General features: G+C 49.7%; 1 protein-coding gene across 3 annotated transcripts in view; it reads right to left on the minus strand.

Annotated features, from left to right (window-relative positions):
- Positions 1-17,237, minus strand: part of LOC100121536 (arrest) — a 296,681-nt gene extending 279,444 nt beyond the window's left edge. For 2 of the 3 annotated variants that reach the window (XM_032596764.1, XM_031924661.2), the window contains exon 1: positions 16,864-17,227. The gene's annotated coding sequence lies outside the window, so the exon portion shown is untranslated. Of the gene's footprint in view, positions 1-16,863 lie in introns of all 3 variants that reach the window. The other variant, XM_032596765.1, reaches the window with a different exon arrangement.
- Positions 17,238-19,729: the final 2,492 nt, after the last annotated feature.

Here is a 19,729-nt window from a genome sequence, read left to right on the forward strand (position 1 = left end):
GCTCTTGTTATAGCTCCGAGTGTACAGCTAACGTATATATTACAGTCGCGCTATTCAATCTCGTACACTTCGCGCAACTTTGGTTAATCAATAATACAGCTGCGCATTGAAATTCGTGCAGGTGATTTTCTCTTCGCCAGTGAGAGGATATTTTTCCAACCCCGGGAGCGTCGGGAGGAGGATTTTTTTCGAACGCGAGCGTATCATAATGGAATTTAAACTCGCGGAAAAGCGAAACGCTTCCCCGAGCACTTAGCCATAGTTTTCTCTGCCCCCATGCATATGAATTCAGTACTGGCTGGCTTGAGTAATAGTTTAACGAGCTCGGAGGATTCTTACCGCGAGGAGAGAAAGCTCTCTCGCGCGCGCGCACCTCTCCCGACCTGTTGCTGCTGCAGAGCGCCACCACAGCGGAAGGGGGTAGGGGTGCGGGGGAGGCGAAAGCTATGCCATTTATGGAGTCTTAAATTCCTCGTACGCTCGCCGTTAAATCGGCAGCCGGCAGCTCCATACACTTCCGGCGCACGGCAGCGCCTCTTACGCAGAATGAAGAGAGACGGGGCGACGCGATCGCGGCGAAAATCTCCGGCATTTTTCGAATACCCTTTTTTTCGCCGGAGAGTATAGGGAAGCTCCTTTTATTATACCGGAACATTTTTTCCGCTTGCACCGGCAGGTATGGCAGTAATCTCGGAGGAAGGAAAATTATGAAATAACTCGCGGTGCGCGCGCCTGTTGCTATATTTTTTTTCATCGCTCTCGATCCGGTTGGGTGTAACGCGCGCGAGCGGCGAGACGAGCCGGCCTGGAATTTTTTGATGGATTAAATCTTTCATACGCCGTCCACCGATTTTTTTATACCGTTGAATTTTTACGAGTTTTCAACTTCGCTCGAGAGAGTGGATTAAATAAAACGCCTGCATATCCATATATGATTTAATGTTTAATACAGTACGCTTTTGAAAAATTAAGCGTATATAGCCGGCGAGCGATGAAACACAGTCATCGGCCCCGTCGAGTTTAAAAATGTCCAGCTTCCGCGCACTCCATCGACTCTATCGTCATCCGTCAGAATTCGAAAAATACCGGTCCAAGTAATTTTTATACGAAATGTTAAAACTGTAACGCCGAAGCGCCCTCGTCGGAAATGAAATTCGTCTGGCGTTCCACAATTTAGTTCGCGACCGATATGCGCGCGCGCGCGAGAGAGAGAGAGAGAGAGAGAGAGAGAGAGAGAGAGAGAGAGAGAGAGAGAGGAACGTCATTTCCGTATCCCGCGCGAATTCCCTCAGCAGCGGCAGCAGAGAGTTCAATTAGCATCATTCCACCGGTAAAACTCGCAATAAAAGCGGCAAATCGTCAAAGCGGCCGGTGGTTTTGCGCTGCAGCAGCGCCGAGCCTTTGGCGCGCGAATTCCTCCATTCGAATACGCGTGTTCCGCTCTCGGAGAGAGGAATTTCACAATGCCTCTCTCTCTCTCTCTCTCTGTCTCTGTCTCTCTCTCTCTCTCTCTCTCTCTCTCTCTCTCTCTCTCTCTCTCACGCAGCAAACGTTGAACGCGAAAGAGTCAGCGAAAGCAAAAATAACGCGGCGATAATTTCGCGCAAACTATTTTTGCGGCTCGGTAGCGTTTTAATTAAAATTCTACTTCTCTGCCGCGAGAGCATCGCTTCACGGAGGGTCGGGTGCGCAGTCGAGTTCGACTTGTCGAGCCGAATACACCCGATATGCCGCAGGATGATGGAGTATTATCTTTCAGCGGATTGGTAATCGGAAAATCCGGCCTCATTATTCCGCGCCGCGGCGTGTTCGGATTCGTTTCAGCGCTGCGAGGCATTTCCATTGATTGAGGCGTCGCTTGAATGAGATGTATAGAGAGCCGCGAATCGAAAAGTTGCGTTATTATGTACCTCGACAGATTCGAGGGCAAATATAATATCGCCGGGATATTATCCGCGTATAACCGGTGGCTCAAAATTCTACCAGAGCTCATGGTGTACAATTACGAGTTTTAGCATTGATTTCAATGTTTATCCGCGCCTACCATTGTCCTGCAACTTTTGCTTCCGTAGTGAGCGTAATTAACAACTTTCCGCGTCGATTCGTCATCTTCGACTAGATCCGCACTTTCTGCTTGTAAACATGCGTAGCGATGCACGACGAGGAAAATTAGAGCGCACGCAGTTATTGAATAACAATCGATCCCATATTAGGCCGGCCGCCTATCGTGCAATTCCGCTCGGTTGTGCGTACGCGCTGCCCTCTTATCCGCCTGGCAAACGGATCGGACCGACAACTAATCACGAGGTTCATTAGCAACTGTTTGACCGCTTCCAATTTCGATTCTCATTATTTTCGCGCTCAAGTTATACCTTTGTCGGCGAGCTTTACTTCGTGCCTTCACCAAAATCCGCGCGCGCGCATTGATTGACGTTTTTGCCCTGCAAAGGGCGTATTATACGTGTATCGTGTAACTCGCGTTTGAACGAGAGAACGATTTTCCTCAAAGCAAGTATAAAAAGTCAGGCTCGTTGCATAATCATCCCATACTTGGTCGTTGTACGTATACCGAGAGAGCTTCTCCACGCGGAGAACGCGATACTTATAATTTCAATCAGCGAAGCTCGAAATTTAATGCGCATCTGTTACAAAGTATTAACATAAATTTAAAAGCCAAATTTCCCGTTCGGTAATGCCGCGCGCGCGCGCGCGCGTGAGCCAGTTCCAAGTTTTACCCCCTCGCGCGCGCGCTGTAATAAAAGACTTTCGATTTTCATAAGCGCTAAACGAATCTGCAGCGCGAGTCGAACCACTTGTTGGTCAGTTTTCTGCGATGTCCTACTCCGCGTTTAACGTCGCAGTTATACCCGGGAGGGAAAAAAACGTGCGCGTGTACGGCTGAATTTTCCAAGGGTAAGGAAAAGCCATGACGTTATATTCTGGTTCGGCGGCGGCAAATATTTAATTCCGCCTCGCGGTAAAAGAGGATATTGCGCAGCAGCGCGGTTGCCGCGAGTTCTCTTCCTTATTTCTAGACGGGCCGCCTCGCTCCTTTCCTTCCTGTTTTTATCTATATTAGTTTACTCCCTCTCTTTCTCTTTTCCCTCTCGTTCTCCCGATATTTTTTCTCCGATTTTCCCGGCGCTGGCAATTGGCGCGCAGGTATATAGCGGGCTTCGAGAATTCGCGTGCGCGTTACAGTGTAGGGCGCAGGCAGACTCGTTCGCCGCTGGGAAATCTGATTTCTCGCGAGAAACTAATTCGATGTGTATTTCATTGATGCAGCCTTCATTGAAAGAGTAAGAGGGCCACTCTACCGCTGCGCGGATCTCTCCCTTCGCAGTGGAGTTCCATTTTATCTCGCGCGCTTCGTGCGTTGAACAATTTAATTTTCCCTCGATCCGCCGCGACTAGTTCTCGGTTAAAATTTCACGCAACCGCGTATGTACGATGTACCTACTCAGATATAGAGAAACCACTGCAACATCATATTGAAAATCAAAACCTCCGCTAACTCGCCGACGCAACTTTTAATTAAAACCCCCATCGACCGCGCCGCAGGAAAAAAAGCGCCTGAGCGACAGGTGAATCTCATCTTGAACGAGACAACCCGTGCGGTCGTGTGCCTACACGCAACACGCGCGCGCGCGGCGACTACGGCCACTACGTGCCGGAGTGTGCACAGCGTCGGGGATATTGCATTGTGGCCTCTTTATTGCCCGAGAACCTGAAGGCACGCATAGTATAAAGAGTATCGGCCGTGTGTGCGGGCAGCAGTGGCGGCTCGTCGGTGAGGTGTGATGTGGTCAGCCCTCGATATTTGCATCTCCCCCTCCCCTCGTCCTCTCGGCTTATCCAAATAAAAGTAGATTAGTGTTTATGCGCGCGGCTGCGAATCAGAGCGGGGATATTGCCGTCGTTACACTAGCTATAGTACACTCCGCGGCGATGATTCAACAAAGGGCTCATAACGCGCCGGGCTCGCGCGGGTGCGTTTTATGGACAGCTCGACGAGAAGCCCTGAGCCCATGCGGATTTCGGCCGACGCGACGAGTTGCGTATAATAAACGGCGTTTCTTCGCGCCTTCGTTTATCGAAGTATGGGGAGCTGCATAGGGCGATATGAAGCGCGGGTTGGAGGTCTAGGCATAAAAAGAAGGAAAGATGCCGCGCGTATACGAGCTGCAATCCTTTTTAATCCTCGAATATTCCCGCATTAAGGCTAACTTGATTCTCATTGGCGCTGCTGCAGAGCGCGTGTAGGGTAGCGCGAGTCGAGGCGATTAAACATTAACAGCGCATCGTCGTAAATGGAGAACAGTCTGGGCTGTTTTATCGAAGGAGCTTTACTGCAAACGGGATTATCCGCACCAGTATATAAGATGCGCGCCTGCAATCTAACGCTACTCGCGGGGCTCGAACCAATTAGACGAGCCGCTGCTGGGGGGAGCCTTATATTGCGCGCGCGCGCATTTTAGCCTGATCACGTCCATTAAAGGGCTGCTACACTAGTCGCTTTTATTCGAAATCGGCTCGCGTGCGCGAGGCTGTGAGTTTCTCGTGTTTACAGTTGCTCGAGCCCTGTAAGCAGACGCTAGGCTCTAGAAAGGTATACACCGACGCGGGGAAGGTTCACACTCGCCGCGCGTAAAGAGGGCTGTAAAAGAGAAGGAGAGAAGCTGAGCCGCCGCTTTGTTGTCGTCCGGATTTTCCCGACTTTCGAGAATAAGGCGTTGCTCACACGCCACGCGCATCAGCGATAACTCATCAGAGCCTCCAAAGATCACATATCCTCCTCCTCCTCCTCATCGCCTATATAGCCGCAGAATTACTTCGCCACGCAACTCGAAAGCCGGCTCCTTGCATGGCTTGCCAGCTGCGCGTCGTCGCTGCCACTGCATTGGAGGCACTGGCACAGAGCCGCGCGACAAGACCTTAGCACGCAGCTCTTGCATACTAATGAGCCTGCGGATGTCCTGAATGCCCGGCTTTAGTTTAGGCATAATAGCGAGTCCATTTCTCTCTCCACGGCTGCCGGCGCACCAGCTGCACACGCACCGTGTGTCTGTCCCCCCTGTCGACGCTCTCTGCGCACCGGCTTCTAGCGCGCCGGTAATATCTTCCATTAGCCGCACGCTACCTCGCTATCTCTCGAGCCTTATCAGCCCCCGTGTGTCTCCTCGCCGGCGAGATATACAAGGACGTACCCAGCCCGATTTGCACTTTATAGGCTGGATTCATCGTTGTTGATAACGTCGTCGTGGATCGGAGCTGTTTTTTGTGGATGTTCAAGCTCGGGTTCCAGTAGTTCAGGTCGAGCGCGTGGTCAGACGTCGAGTGTCGAGCTCTATTGAATTTTGCAGGAAACAGGCGCACGCGATATTTAGTTTCGATGGAATGGATAATTTTTTCAAACATTTTTCACAACGCAACCCGTTCTCCGAACTTCGCGGGCTGTCGAAACTATATAATTGAAAGCAATAACCGGGTATATATATTTGAAAAACATCGCTGCAGCGCCCGCGCGTTCGAATTTTTTCCCCATGTATTCGCGGAAAAATATGGAAACCAAACAATAGCCGTATCGCTAACAATGTTCGCGAAAGATCCCACTCGACGATGTGCACAAACTCTGTGCATAATTGCTCGTGCCCTCGGCCACAATTAAAAACTCGAAACCGAGAGGAAACCGGCGCTCGCATCAATATGCGCGAGCTGCAGCCGAATTTCGCGGCGCGTATAAATTTAAGATCGCGCGCGCGCTTGTCACGTATAAACTGAAGAGATAATAACCGCAGAAATGGTCGGGCCAGATCTGCGCCGGCCATAGCCGCGTTGCGCCACAGAGACAGCACGCGGCTCTCTCGTAAATAGCAATGCGTTGTCAGCGATACAACGTTTCCATCCTGCGAATATTGCGCCAACACTCGCTGCAGCTCTCCTCGTTCATATGGACGACCGCAAGAAACGAAGATAATCAATTACTATAGCCCGCTCTTTGATACAATTCGCGCACGGACACAAATGGAAATTTCGCTTTATGGCGGAGAGCGGACTCGGACATTCGAAATTCGACGGTGCTTATCGCGAGCGATAAACGAGCAGTGGAATAAATAAGTCGGCGAATATAAATAAGAATCATGGGCAGGCCGGCAGTGAATCAGACGCGTCGCGATGGAAAAGCCCGGTCCGTTTCGGCCTGAAAAACTTTCCGACCAATAGGACCATGCATCGCGATAGCTATTGGCCCCACACCGGCAGCAGCGCTTGTCCTCGTATCTAAAGTGCAAAAGTCTCCGCGGTAAATCCTTCTGTAAATCCCGAAGCTTATTTATAGGCACTTAAAGCTACCTTTAAGGAGAGCCCCGCGTATACGTCTTTGCGCTTTGGCCGAAGGTGATCTGTGTTTGTTGTGTGCGCGTGTGTACTGCTGCCCGGGGAAACAATAGAAAAGCGTTTGCGTATTATCGACGATTGCAGGGGGGGATAGGTAAGTGATTCGATAGCGGATGCGCTGCAGCTTGTGCTTATTGAATTTTTATATCCTAGGGTTCTCGAATTTTAGTTGATACGAATGTTTTGTAAGGGTCTATACAGAAACGATAACGTCACGACTTCCGGGACCCTTTGCACGATTTCCGGGCAATAAGTACGTTTTCAGAATTCGAGCTAAAATTATCAATCTAAATCCGTGCAAGTCCACTTCAGCTCGATACTTTCCCGATAATAATCGATGAACCATTGAAATCGACTCCCCGAAGCTCTGCCGGCGACTCTTTGCTGCTCGAATTTTCATTAAAATCCGATTCCGAGATGAAAACTCGAATTCAGCCCGAAACACACAGGGCCAGTGTTAAAATCCTGAACCCCATTCCGATTCATCTGAAGCCGAAAAAACACCTCACAATGCTGCCCCGAGCAGACGCAATCGCGTCCCAGAGAGTGGCTATTATCAGCGCAAGCTCGAGCGGCTCGCACCGCAGCGTAACGTTTACACTGCACGACGGCGGCGCTATATGATTTTGCATTAGCCGGACTGAATAAGATCAGCGAACGCGATTACTTCCCGTTCCACGTGCAGCGGCGAACAGTGCGTGAATGCGTCGCCCGGGGAAACTCGATTCCGCCGACGACCAAGTGCCTGTAACTATTTCGGCCCTCGTCGACGAGGGAAACTCGAGTGAAAAGCGCCGCCGCCGCTGCTTCGTTATGAAGTTTCGCGCGCGGGGGCGGTGTGCTAGTAGGGGCCGGGCATGTGGCGGGAAATGCACTGGCCACTTCGCGCCGAAATCCTATTTCCGGTTGCTCGGCCGGCTGCCTCCCTTTCTTCTGCTTCCTATAAGTTTTGGCTTTCACAGTTTTATCGTCGAGATTTAGGTGACGCTTATTTCTTTCTGGTTTGTTTCGCCGCGCGGCGAATATTCCTGCGGAATTAGGTTTGTCGCGGAGAGTATAGTTTAATGTTACGGTTATGGCCTCGTGCTCGTGTATCGGGCAGAGTTAATGAGAGGTGTGCCTTTCCTTTACACGCTGCTTTACATGAATGGTATTATGAGTTCGTAGCAAATTATTGGCACATGAGGTGCGAACTTGTTGACTATTATTCCGCACGATGAATTCAAACAACGAAATTGTTCGAAAATCGTAATAACACATCTAAATTTATCGAGTCCCCGCGCAAATAAGCAGATCCCCCGCAACTACATATGAGAGTCCGCGCAGCAAGCGCTTAAGCGCCAAGGCAGCAGCGATTTGATAACTTGCACAATGAAGCCGTGTGCGAGCGGCGCGCACATTTCATCCCCATTCTGTAGCAACTAGCCCTCGTGTAAGCCGAGGCGGCCCCCGGGGGCACGCGAGCAGCCGCGGCGCACTATATTACTGGACACGGCTTAGGTACACGCCGGACATTTATGCGTCCTTAGCAGAAACAGGATGTGCGCGTCTACGCTCTATACGCCAGCGAGCGCCGGGGCACTGCCTGGGAATAGCGGGGAGCAGTCGTGAAAGACAGAGCGAATTTCTATGCGAATCGGAGCTAGACCCCCGCCCCAACTGTACGTCTGCCTTTGAATGACTCTACGTCGCCTCCTGGAAATAATAAACATTTCATTGAGCGAGTGTCGTCAAAGGGGGATTAGAATTTCATTTGCTTGATATTGCGTTTTTCGCTGAACCGGGATTACGCGGATGCGCGCGGCGCCGGCCAGAGGCTATTGAAAAGGGACTTTTTAAGGGCTTTGGGTGGAATTTTAATTCTTCAACGGATGATCAGCTTTTCCGTTGAAAACGCGCAGTCGAACCACCAATTAGCCCTCTGCCACGCGGCCAACGATCGTAATCCCCTGATATTTTGCCGATCGAGTATATAGCGATGGCTCTAATTAACAAAAAAAAAAAAAAAAAATGCTAACGGCGCGTCGGCGAAAAAAATGTATAGAATACGAGAATCCGGGTACTGATGTAGTAATACCCGCGCGCAGCACTAGCGCTAAGGCGATTATGCGCTCTCAGGCTCATTTCCCTGATGGATAATTTTAATTATGAACAAGACGCGCTGCGTCAGTCGATTTTGCACTAAAGAGCCCGAAAGAACATCCGTTTCACTGGAATAATACACAATGTAATGCCCTCTCTGTTGCAAAACGCGCGGGGGGTAAGGTTCCTTAAAGAGAGTTGCGCAAACGAAAAAAAAATCTCATTAAGCTCAAAGGCAAGAAGGCAGCTCGCGAGCGAGTAAGACGAGTCGCGGCGCGGGGTACCTGCTTTGACTGGTTCGCACAAAGAGAAATATAGGATTATACAGGCCGGCAGTGAACTGGAGATTGGACTATATAGGTACGTACCGGCGCGCTATGTAACGCGACGAGCGCGCGGAACGAAAGCGGCGGGGCAAAAATGAAGATGAGCTGCGAAAATCGAAAGCGGGCGGAGCCGAGACGGAAAGACGAGAGGTCAAAGATGATGTAAGCCGAGGAGAGGAGCAGCTCCGGCTTTATACATATTTCGAGGGGAAACGTATGCGCGAGACGGTAAAGACTGTCTGAGCGATGATCGAAATTCAAGAAGTTTGCGATGCACGGCCTAGTCAGCTCTCCTCGGCAATTTCCCTATTTCATACGGACACGGCTAGAGCGAAATACAAGAGTAATACGCGAGAATTACGTGCTTCAGTCGGTCGTTCGAGCTCATCTTTCATTACGGCCCCGTTTGATTATTTACCTTTCTCAGGAAATCGAACACTGCAAAAGAGGGAGCTTTCGCTGATCGCGAATTATTCAGCGCGGTAAACAAGCGCGATCGCGTTTGAAAATAAAGTGCCGCTTATTTTACATTGCGCGCACCGCAGGTATTACAAAATAACCCACTCTGTTTGCTCGAGGTTCGCGCGGCCCGAAAAAAGCGCGTTTGCACTGCATAGTAATCGTTCTGCATCGATAATGCGAGCCCTCAAAGGACCGCAGCTGGAAAATTTCAATATGAAGCCATCGCTCGCAAAGTATCCGGTGAGGAGTCGGAGCATTGGCGATGCTAATTGAGTTACGAGACTTTCCACCATAAGGCACAGAAGTTCGAACTGGGCTGAGCGCAAGTGTCGGCTATACTCTCGGACCCGCGCGATTGCGCTCGTCTCTCTCACCGGCCTGCGCTGCGGGGCGAGATCGAATGAGAGAGGGAGAGAATAAGAAGTCAAAAGTTCTCGCTTGCCTTGCCCTCCCGGAGGACGGCAATTTGGTCCTGATTTATTTCGAAACTTTTTACAATAGTTTGACAAAGTGCGCGCGCGCGGCTATATGTGTGCTCTCGCGGCGGCTGCGCGCATGTAGATAGTTCATAGGGTCGGCGCGCTCGCTAGAAAAGAAGCGTTAAATTGCTCTTGTCTCTCCGGCGCTCTTTTTCTCCCCCGACGTAGCTGCAATCTTCATAGACTTATTGTAATATCATTCAAGTTCGTCGTGCGCGTGGAACTTTAATTTCGGCTGAGGTGGCGTATCCCGAGCTGCCACCGCTGCTGCCACGGCAGGATAACGCTCTTTCAAGTTTTAACGAGAAAAGGTGCGCCGGAAATTTATTCAACTTCGGACACACGGCCGAAATTTAATGATATAAATTTCAACGAACACATACACTCACGTGGTGGTAGCTGCGTTTAGAGCTCGAGAGCTATAGTAATATTCCCCGACATTGATTCGCATAACGTATGCATCGCCGCGTTAGGCGAGCTGACTGCACTTTTCACGCGCTAGATCTGCATTTGGCAAAATTGAGTTTCCAATTATCGGTAAGCGATATTCCTCCCATTTTTCATAAAGCTCGAAATACCCAAGGAGGTTCGATCGGAGAGCGATAGGAATAAAATTCGTCCGTGTATACGGCGCAGTTCCAGCGATGTCTCATATAAGCCGCGATTGAGCTTTTCTCCTGAGCATCCAGAGAGTCGCTGCGCTAATGCAAGATAATCCGGACTCGGTGCGGCTAGTGTCGCATGAATTCTTTAGATCCGTCTTTAGCCGCCGCAAAATCGAACGACCCAGATTTCCGCTGCACACGCGATGCATAGGCCGCACCGCAGGCTGGTATATAACGAATTTGTGGTTCGCTCGCGTGCGACTACGTTTCCCGGAAGAACGAACGAGCTTTCGCTTTGGATCCGATTCTGAATGCGGCTTCATTGCGCTCGGCACTCGTGTATGCTTGCAGATAAATTACTGTTTATATTCTTTTGAGGCAGCTCGAATCGCTGTTTATATTCTTTTGAGGCAGCTGACTTGCGCTGGTTCGTTAACAAAGCGTATACTTCTCTGTATTTGTTGATTTTACAAAGACCGGAGATTCGTTACGTCGGCGTGTGTGGTGTTTCTCGACAAGTTTTCTAGAAAAATGTTAGAGGATTTCGAAATTTTGCTTAAACGTATTTCTTTTTAAGGGAATTTTTTCTACCGAGTTGCAGAACCCTTCAACGATACTTGCGATTTTGGAGTACCTGCTCTTCGAGTAAGCTCGGGCGGGATTTTTGAAATTTATATTCAGCCCCTCTACGCGTCAAAGCGCGGAAAATTATACATTTTGCGGTAGCGAAAAAAATTATAAAATGTGGAGTTTCTTCAAAAATTTCGCTTCCGATTCTAGGCAAGCTAAAAAATTCACAAAGAAAAATGAACCCGGCACATTTTACGACTGGCCACTGGGGAGGCCTTTCGATGTAAAATTGAAAACCGAAAACGTTTACGCTCCATAAAAGTGGCACTGCTTCGTCTATTAAACAGGCTAAGTTATCGTCGCGCGCTCGCGCATAGTCGTTAACGCGTACAAGTGCGTCGACACCGCTCTGCAGTATAACGTAACCCCCACCCCCACCCCGCGAGAGTGCGTATAACTGCAGTGGCTATACCGCCGCACCACCGGTACAGTATGTGGCAGAAACTCCGCAGCGGTTTGCTGGCTTTGGCTCGCGTTTACGGCTACACTGAAAACATGCTTGTAAGCCGTTACGGGGAGTTATTTTTCTTTTTTTTTTGGGAAATCCGGTACCTAGTTTAATGGTAGGATTTTTTGGCAATACCGAACCGATGCGAGTCACCGCACCCCATTGTGCGTGTATCTCAACAGTGACGGGATATCAAGTTCCCCATTTCAGCGAGATTCCGTCTTAATATAGAGGCATTCCGCCGGAACGTCGCGACTCTTCGCGCATTGTTGCGTCGCGCAAGCTCTTGGTTATCCACACTCGCGCGCGCCCGCACAGCTGCGTAACCTGATTAGGGCTCCGGCAATCCAGACCCTTCGCTCGCTCCTTTGTCACAGCGAGACGCGTCTCGACCAGAAGTTGACACTGACGCGCTTTTTTTCTCCCCCCCGGCGGCGCATCAGCAGGATACACACACGCGCGCGACTGCGTCTCGCGGAGTCGGGTCACGTTCGCTGCGTATATCGTTAAAACGAAAGCGGCCGCGGCGGCCTCTACTTTATTTATGTATTTTATCACCTGCGGGCCGTTACCATAATAGCCGCCCCCGCGGGGGAGTAAGTGTAAAGTGCTTTCAACGTAATCACTTTGCGAAACCGAACTGCGAGGGAGGAGAACTTTTGAGAGAGGGAGAGAGAAATGGCTTCGCACCGCGCTGCACTCAAAAGAAACGGACTGTGAACAACTGCTTTCGCGAGATACTTTGTCTGACCGTAAGCTTCTTTTTCTACTGGCCGTTGTGTTGTATACTATCGGCGGCCGCCGCGGCGAGATCTTATTGACTTCGCTATTGATGTAACGAGGCAGTTCCCGAGAGATGATCTGCTTAATTAGCTTGCTTGTCCGGATCCATTATGTAGAGTTCGAGCTATTCTCTATTTCGGTAATACTGCTTACACTTTCCACGAGTTTAATATACAGCGCGCGATCCGGGAATCGGAAATCCGATACCGCGCTCCTGCCAATTAGACGCAAAGATTGAAATCCTATATTTCGGTTGAGAGCCGCAGCCGCGCATCATTATACATAACCGGAATTTACAATATCACGGCCTGAAATTCTAAGGCGTCACGTTCCGGGAATAAGCGCGCAATCGAATTAACGCGGCTGCGCGCCCGCGCGTAAGAGACGTATATAATACACACATAAGCCAGTCTCGGGGTCAATCTGTCCAGGCGAAAATGGAATAAAAGAGGTGCTGTGTGTGCAGCGGCGCTCGGAATCCGCGGAGAGAGAGAAAGGAAGGATGCAGGCAGCGCAGGGGAAAGAGACTGCTGGCAAATCGAATCTCGTACAAGACGTGACTGCCCCAGGGAGCGTCAATGTCTCGAAAATCACGACACGATTGCCGCGCAGAGCTACAATACATATTATCCTCCTGATAGCTTCTTAGATTTCTCTCTCTCTCTCTCTCTCTCTCTCTCTCTCTCTCTCTCTCTCTCTCTCTCTCTCTCTCGCTCTCGCGCTCTGCTAAATGTATTATCGCCGGGATTTTCCCGTATTATCCGCGAGTAGATCGATTTGTTCGTTTCTTTCCTTTTTGTTGCGAGATGCCGCCGTCGAGCTGCGAGTTCCTTTGTTAATCTTCGTCATCCGACGATATTGAGTTGGATTGATTATACGCGCCGACTAAAGTTGTATATTCTGGGGGTTAACCGTGCTGCTGCTGCAAACGATTTATCATTTAAGAAACCGAACCGCATCCGTCGATGTTTACTGCTCTTGTATAGCTTACACATACGCCACACGTACCTGGGACGAACATGCTTCGGATTAGTATCGTCAAACAGCGACAGTATTTACGTTCTCCCTTGGAAGCTTGTTTGTTTTAAAAACGTAGCGCGCTTCGCGTTTCCGCAAAAGTGCCCCCGAATGCAATGCTGTTCGCCACCGAAAGTGCGAGTGACGCTCGCTCGCAAAAACTCTTTCAAGCTGTGTTTTTGTCCTTAGCTCAGTCATGCATATTGCAGGAACAGTGACACGTGGTATTAAAGCGTCCTCCGCGACTATCCCCTTTTAAATTCACTATCCTACACACCTCCTCGTTTTTCATCCAGCACTCGGAAGGAGTGCACACGGGAGCTTTCTTCGTCCTGATCTTTTTTTCCCTCGACTCGAGCTTTCAGCTACTGACGACTGACGCTGCACAGGCTTAAACATTAATTACGCCCGTCGCGCGGATCCTCGCGCGAATAATGCATGACGCGACGGAGGGTTCTCGCTCAACTCTTTCGTCACGCTCGAGCTTATTTTGCAGGGGCGAGTAAATACTTGAAGACGAGGCGCGCAGCCCACAATCGATTTCGGAAGGTCCTGGCAAGAGCTGCGCTGAATAATAGAAGGCCGAGATTACAGAGCCTCTGCTCGCAGCTGCGCGTGAAGATACACATCACGCAACTTTCGAGCTTTTAATCCACTAAAAACGCGTGTGTTCGTAATCTGGCCCGAGACTACGTACGCAAGCGCCGTGAGCAAGTTCGTGCATTATGCCCTTGTTTTTCGCTCGAACGCAGATCGAAACAGTTACTCGGGAGTTTCGAGTTCGCTGTATAGTCGCTTACTACTTGAATTAGTTATCGCTTCATTCTTCGCTGATCCGATTTGCAGCCCGCTTGTCTCCGAGTTTGCAAATGTATGCAGAGGAGTTGTGCTGTTGCGCCGTTGCAAACTCGCGGGAAAAAGATGCCTCGATCGAGGCTGACACGCTGTGTTCGCTGTAATCAGTTTTGTATGATTCGTGATAGTATATTCTTGGTATTGCAATGTATAATCATGCGATGATGTTGTTATTCGATGCTTTAGTCGAGGCTGTTCGTTCATTTTGTGTTTGAATTATAAATTTTCACGTCAGCGCCACATTACGTTGATTTAATTTACATAATGTCGATTTTATTTGAGATATTTAGGGGCCGAGGTTTATTATTGTTCTTTTTTCATTGTTGATTCATGTTGGGTGGGATGGTTCTACGCAGATTTCATTTCTGTTCGTTTCTGTTCCAGGTAAATTTTTAATTAACGAAAAATTCTATAAATTTCCAGGTAAAATGTATTTATTATCTCGGATATTTTATTTCCGAGAAGCCAGTTTTGCTCGCTCAGATGAATGTCGGCAATTCGGCATGAAATTGAAAATATCGCCCAGCGCAGCTCGCTTTATTAAAATTCAATTCTCCATCGACATATAGCTCAGCTCAGTCAACAAAATGCGCCACTTTTCTCGTCAAAAGCTCTAGAGCAAGCTGGGCAAAGTCGTCAGTCAGCGAAAAGACATCAGGCGGGGGCATCATGCTCGAGCTGCACCAGCGCGTTCGCCCCATTCACGATTCCACTTCTAATTAGTAATTAAGCCCAGGCCTGCGGCAGCCAAGGTGTTACCTCGTGCATCGCGTGACGGGACGCGCATGTTTTAATTGGTGGCTGAGCTTGCAGCAGTCGCTCTTTGCGATGCTTGTACGAGTTTTGCTTGCTTCGGAAGGAGGAGCTGCCGCTCGATGGCTCGGTAATTGGCGAAAAATCGAGTCCGCGGAGTTGGATTCTTGTTTGGTCGATCGACTTCTGATGCGGTGCCCTGATGCTCGTATACGGGAATTTTCGAGCGATGGAAAAAACTTTTATCGTCCGTAAGTAGGTGTATCGCTCCATTGATAATTTTCGTTGAGTGTCATTTTCAATTCATCCTGTGGGCCGATTCGCTGAAGTATGTAAGAGCCAATTACGCGAGCTGCGCGTACTCCTATAAAATATTCATCGACGCGCGCTCGAGAATATGTTCCCCGCGCAGAACAATTACCCGCTGACCTGCCCTTTCCATTAGCCAATCAATGGCAGTTACAACGGAGCCATGGTTAAAAGTCGCCGCCGCCGCGGGGAAAACGAGAAAAGAGAGCTTTGAAAAGTTTCCGGAGTAAGTATATAAAAACGACGCGCACAGCTCGTCGGAGTATAAGTCACGCCGAAGAATCGATCCGCGCGCCGTGTACTCGTCTTCGTTGCATTAATTATAAGTATCCATTTTCCGCTCGGCGCATATCAAAGACGTCTTTCACTCCGCAAGCCGCGTGCCGCATTCGCATGCGCTCATCGATTTTCGAATGATCAGGAAAAAATATCCGCTTTCGCGTTATGACGATTAATGAAATTCGCGCTGCAGCGCGTTCGGGCAAAAGTATCAATCGCCGGCGTGTACGCATATGGACACTTTTATCGGGCGCATTGCACATTCATGAGTGAGAGCTGCAGCAAACGCCGCGATAATCATCCTCTCTGCCAGGCGGCGCACACCTGTGGTCAGCATCGATAGCAATCCGCGCGTGAATAATGCAGGGATTTTGCTATATATGTGTACGCAAATGAACGAGCTCTACTGCGCGCGAAGGGTAAAAGTACGCCGCGGCGAAAATATGGGCCGACGACAGGACAGGAAATTAAGCTGGATGCAAATCGCGCGGGAAAAGAGACCGGAGGCGCGAAGCTGCAGCCGTGAGAAGTGACATTCACGGGAGAGCTGCGAGGCGACGATAGGCGCGAGTCGAAAAATGCCGATTATTGCCGTCACGAGGAGAGCGTATCAGCGTTATCGGATCGTGTGACGACCGTAAACTTCCGAGCGGCCGAGCGCGCGGCGAATACGAGCCGAACTCGAGGAGGATCGTCGCGCACTTTCGAGATGCCTGCGGCTTTCTGGCTGACTGTGCAGCGGCGCTGTAGTCTCGAAACGAAATTCCGCTCGCGCCGACAGTTTTTTCTTTTTGCTTGAATGAATCTTTTTTTTGTCTCTTTTTTGTTGGCTGCATAGCGTAGTGGAGTTCGTATCAACAGCCGGGCATCGATCACTGTACAGACAAAATGCTAATGTACATTTTCACGACTGATGGTGGTCTAAATAGAAAATCGAAGCCTTAGTCGAGTCGGCGTCACAACCAACCCCCGACTCTGAAACACTGACCGCTGACGTGTGTCTAGTCTTCGACACGTCATCCTCTGGCCTATAGCTCGCGAGACTCTATATATACACTTCGGGTCGCCGCCGTGTAGGAGGAGATATATAGAGACAGAAAGAGAGTGAGAGAGAGAGAGAGGGAGAGAGAGAGAGAGAGAGAGAGAGAGAGAGAGAGAGAGAGAGCAGCGTCCGGGAGCTTACGTGGCTGGGGGCTTCGATTTTCGCCAAAGTTCAAGGCTGCGGTCCGTATCACGAAAACCTTGTCACCAATTAGCCGAGGAATTGCAAATGGCCGGAGCGCTTCGTATATCGCGGCTATGAATCGGGCGAGCCACTGCCTGACACACTGCCCGATGAATATAACATCGCTTCGGTCGGTAACTGCGTGATCCGCATATAGCACGTGCAAGGTCGGCATTTATTTACTTTAGTCGCGTATTAAAAGAAAAACAATTACCTTGCGCGACGAGTTACTATATCCGCCGTTGCACGTCGCAGAGCACAAGCCCGCACCAAAGACACAAACACACACACACAGCGCAAACGTCACCGATCGGCTTCGGTAGCACTTCTGAGTACACACCGCACTCGCGTCTCGCACTAGGGGATCGCAGCAGCGGCGCAGCTCTCGTTAATTGCCGACAGCAACAGGTGACAAGACAGCAGCAGCGGCGGCGGCGGCAGTAATTCTCGGTGCAGTGGCACGCGCGCGCGGAGCTAAATTTACGCAGCGAATCTCCTTTGCTTTTATTTGGCCGCGACGAGTGCCGGTGAAAAACTAGCGGCTATAGGCGCGCGCGCGCGCGACTCCACCGGTCGACCCACTGAATAAGAGCGCGTCGCGGTGCACGTGCGCGCCGACGAATCGTCGTCTTATTGCTGCCGGACGCGACCGACTGTCGCCTGTGTCTAAAGGCTATGATGATGCTTTTTAACGATTTTTAAAAATACTCGCCGCGCGTTAACTATTCACGTGGACGGTGTTGCAGAAATACCCGGGCTCTGTTTGTACGCGACTTTTTTTCGAGGTAATACACGAAACTTCGATAATTCATATTCCCCGGAGGTATCCGCTATTACCCGGCAATTTCGCTGTCGTGCTGGATACGGAATTTCTTTTCGCCCCGCCTACACACGAGAGGTCTATAAGCGGAGGCCTGCTATAAGCCAGCGCGATTGCGCGGAGGGATTATCGACGATATGATTATTGGCGCATCTATAAAACATCGGGCCGCGCGCGGGACAGGATACGCGAGTTGTAAACTTTTTCTCCTCTATTCTCGTGCAAGTCGCGATTGTAATTGGTTGTGAATCGATATACACGCCGTACGTACTTGTCTGCGAATTGACCTCTTTCGTTCGTTAGCCCTCGACGAGCCTCTATACAGCACATATTGCTGTCGTATACGTATACACGCGTATCCGCCGCTGCATTTTACTCGATTAAGAAATATGCTACTCGTCGCAATTTCCCGTATCGATGGCTGCTTTGAGCTTTATACTGCACGCTCGCCGCTATCTCCTCGGACGCGAGCACAATTTTTCAGCGTTTCGGAGCTCATTTATTTCAACTGGAATATATATGTATACATACTTCGTTAAGTTTTATCTTTATACGCCGGCGCGCGTGGATAAAATTTGATTACTGCACCGCCAATGAAAGTTCAATCGAGTAACGCTCAGAAAGCGGGAGAACGAAGTACGTCCCCCGCGCGATAATATTTATACTTCGTAATTGGGCCTTAATAAAGTTAAACGAACGTCAAAATTGCCGGATAATTCCGCGAATCGGAGAGCAAAACTGCGAGCGGGCCGCGGATGTACTCACTTCCGGCCGTCTGCCTCTCTTTCTCGCGGCTCCTCGCGGAATAAATTAACCCGTCCAATAAATTATCTTATATCGATGGTGCACTTCCTTCGAGTTTATCCGCGTTCGGTACGCGATTGTACAACATCTGTTGCTTTTAATTATTTACTCGCGATCGGATTATCTTTTTGCACACTCCAAATTCGAGGTTTCAACAAAGAAGCATTAATCGCCTGAAAAGCCACATTACGAGCGCTCCATTAGACACAATGTTTAAACAGGCATCTCGAGGCAGAGAGACGACTCATAAGAGCTCTCTACTACAGTATAAATCGGCTAACGACAGAGAATCGACCTAATGCAGTTTTAATTACTGGACGTCGTCTCGCGCGCGCGAGCGAGCACGGAATGACCGATTCGCCGGCGAACTAGCCTGGAAAACACGAGGGAACGCGCGGCCGCGCTCGGAAAAATAAAGTTCTCCCGAGACAGCTCGTTAAAGCTCGCCGCCAACGCCTCGCAAAGAGCTTTCTTTTACGCCGGTTCTTATAAAAAAGAAGGAGCGAGCTAACGCAGCGTGAAAGTTTATCGCGAGTATCGGCCTGCGGGGGTATAGAAAACGCGTTCGCTCCTCGAAATAATAGAATTCGAGTTGCTTTCTGGCGATTAATCACTCACTCGCGCGCGCGCGCGGAATCGCTGTCGGGGGGATTACGCGCTCCTCGTTAAACGGCCGAGCTTTATCGCCTCGCCCGCGAATATAAATAGATTTAAAAATAAATACTGGGTAAACAAAACGCGACCGCATTAGCTGTCGACCGGCTGGGCTAATAATCCGTTTATCAGGTCGAACTCGCACCGACAAATCATACTTCTGCAATTGGCAATTCGCCATTTCTATATACTGCAGCGTCGTGGCTGCTCTGCTGCATTATACGACTGGAAATCGGACAATGAATGGACTCGTTTGTATTACGATAAATTCGCGGCCGCCGGGCGGTAAAATTATTCGTGTGCGTGTCCTCCTCTGCTGCAGAGACTATTGGTTCTGTTTTTTAACGTTCCCTTTTTGCTCGACGACTCGAACTGGGTTGGTGTGTACACGTACGCGATCCCGGCACGCGGCGCACACATAAGCGACATCGTTATCTCGCGGTAATGATCGCGCATTGTCGCCGTAATTTACAATACAACAATTTCGTTATCTGGCAGGCGGCGGCAGCGGTGCGTTAATCAAACTTTTAATAATTAGTCTCTGATGTATTTCGGCTGTGAAAATCATCGTCATTGTCATTGCCGTTATCGTTTATCGGGGATGATTTGTTCGGCGATTGCTCTTGACTACTGATGGAGCCGGGCGATTCTTGCTTTGGAAATTAGAACGAATATATGTGGACGTTAACGAGTGCGTGATCGGATCGCTACGTGGAAATTCCGGTTACGAGTAAGCTATCGAATTATATCCACATCGAAAATCGAAATTCCGATTGGAAATGAATTTCCAATTATTATTTCG

Source organism: Nasonia vitripennis, chromosome 2, assembly GCF_009193385.2.
Source record: "Nasonia vitripennis strain AsymCx chromosome 2, Nvit_psr_1.1, whole genome shotgun sequence".
NCBI classification, from domain to species: Eukaryota; Metazoa; Arthropoda; class Insecta; order Hymenoptera; family Pteromalidae; genus Nasonia; species Nasonia vitripennis.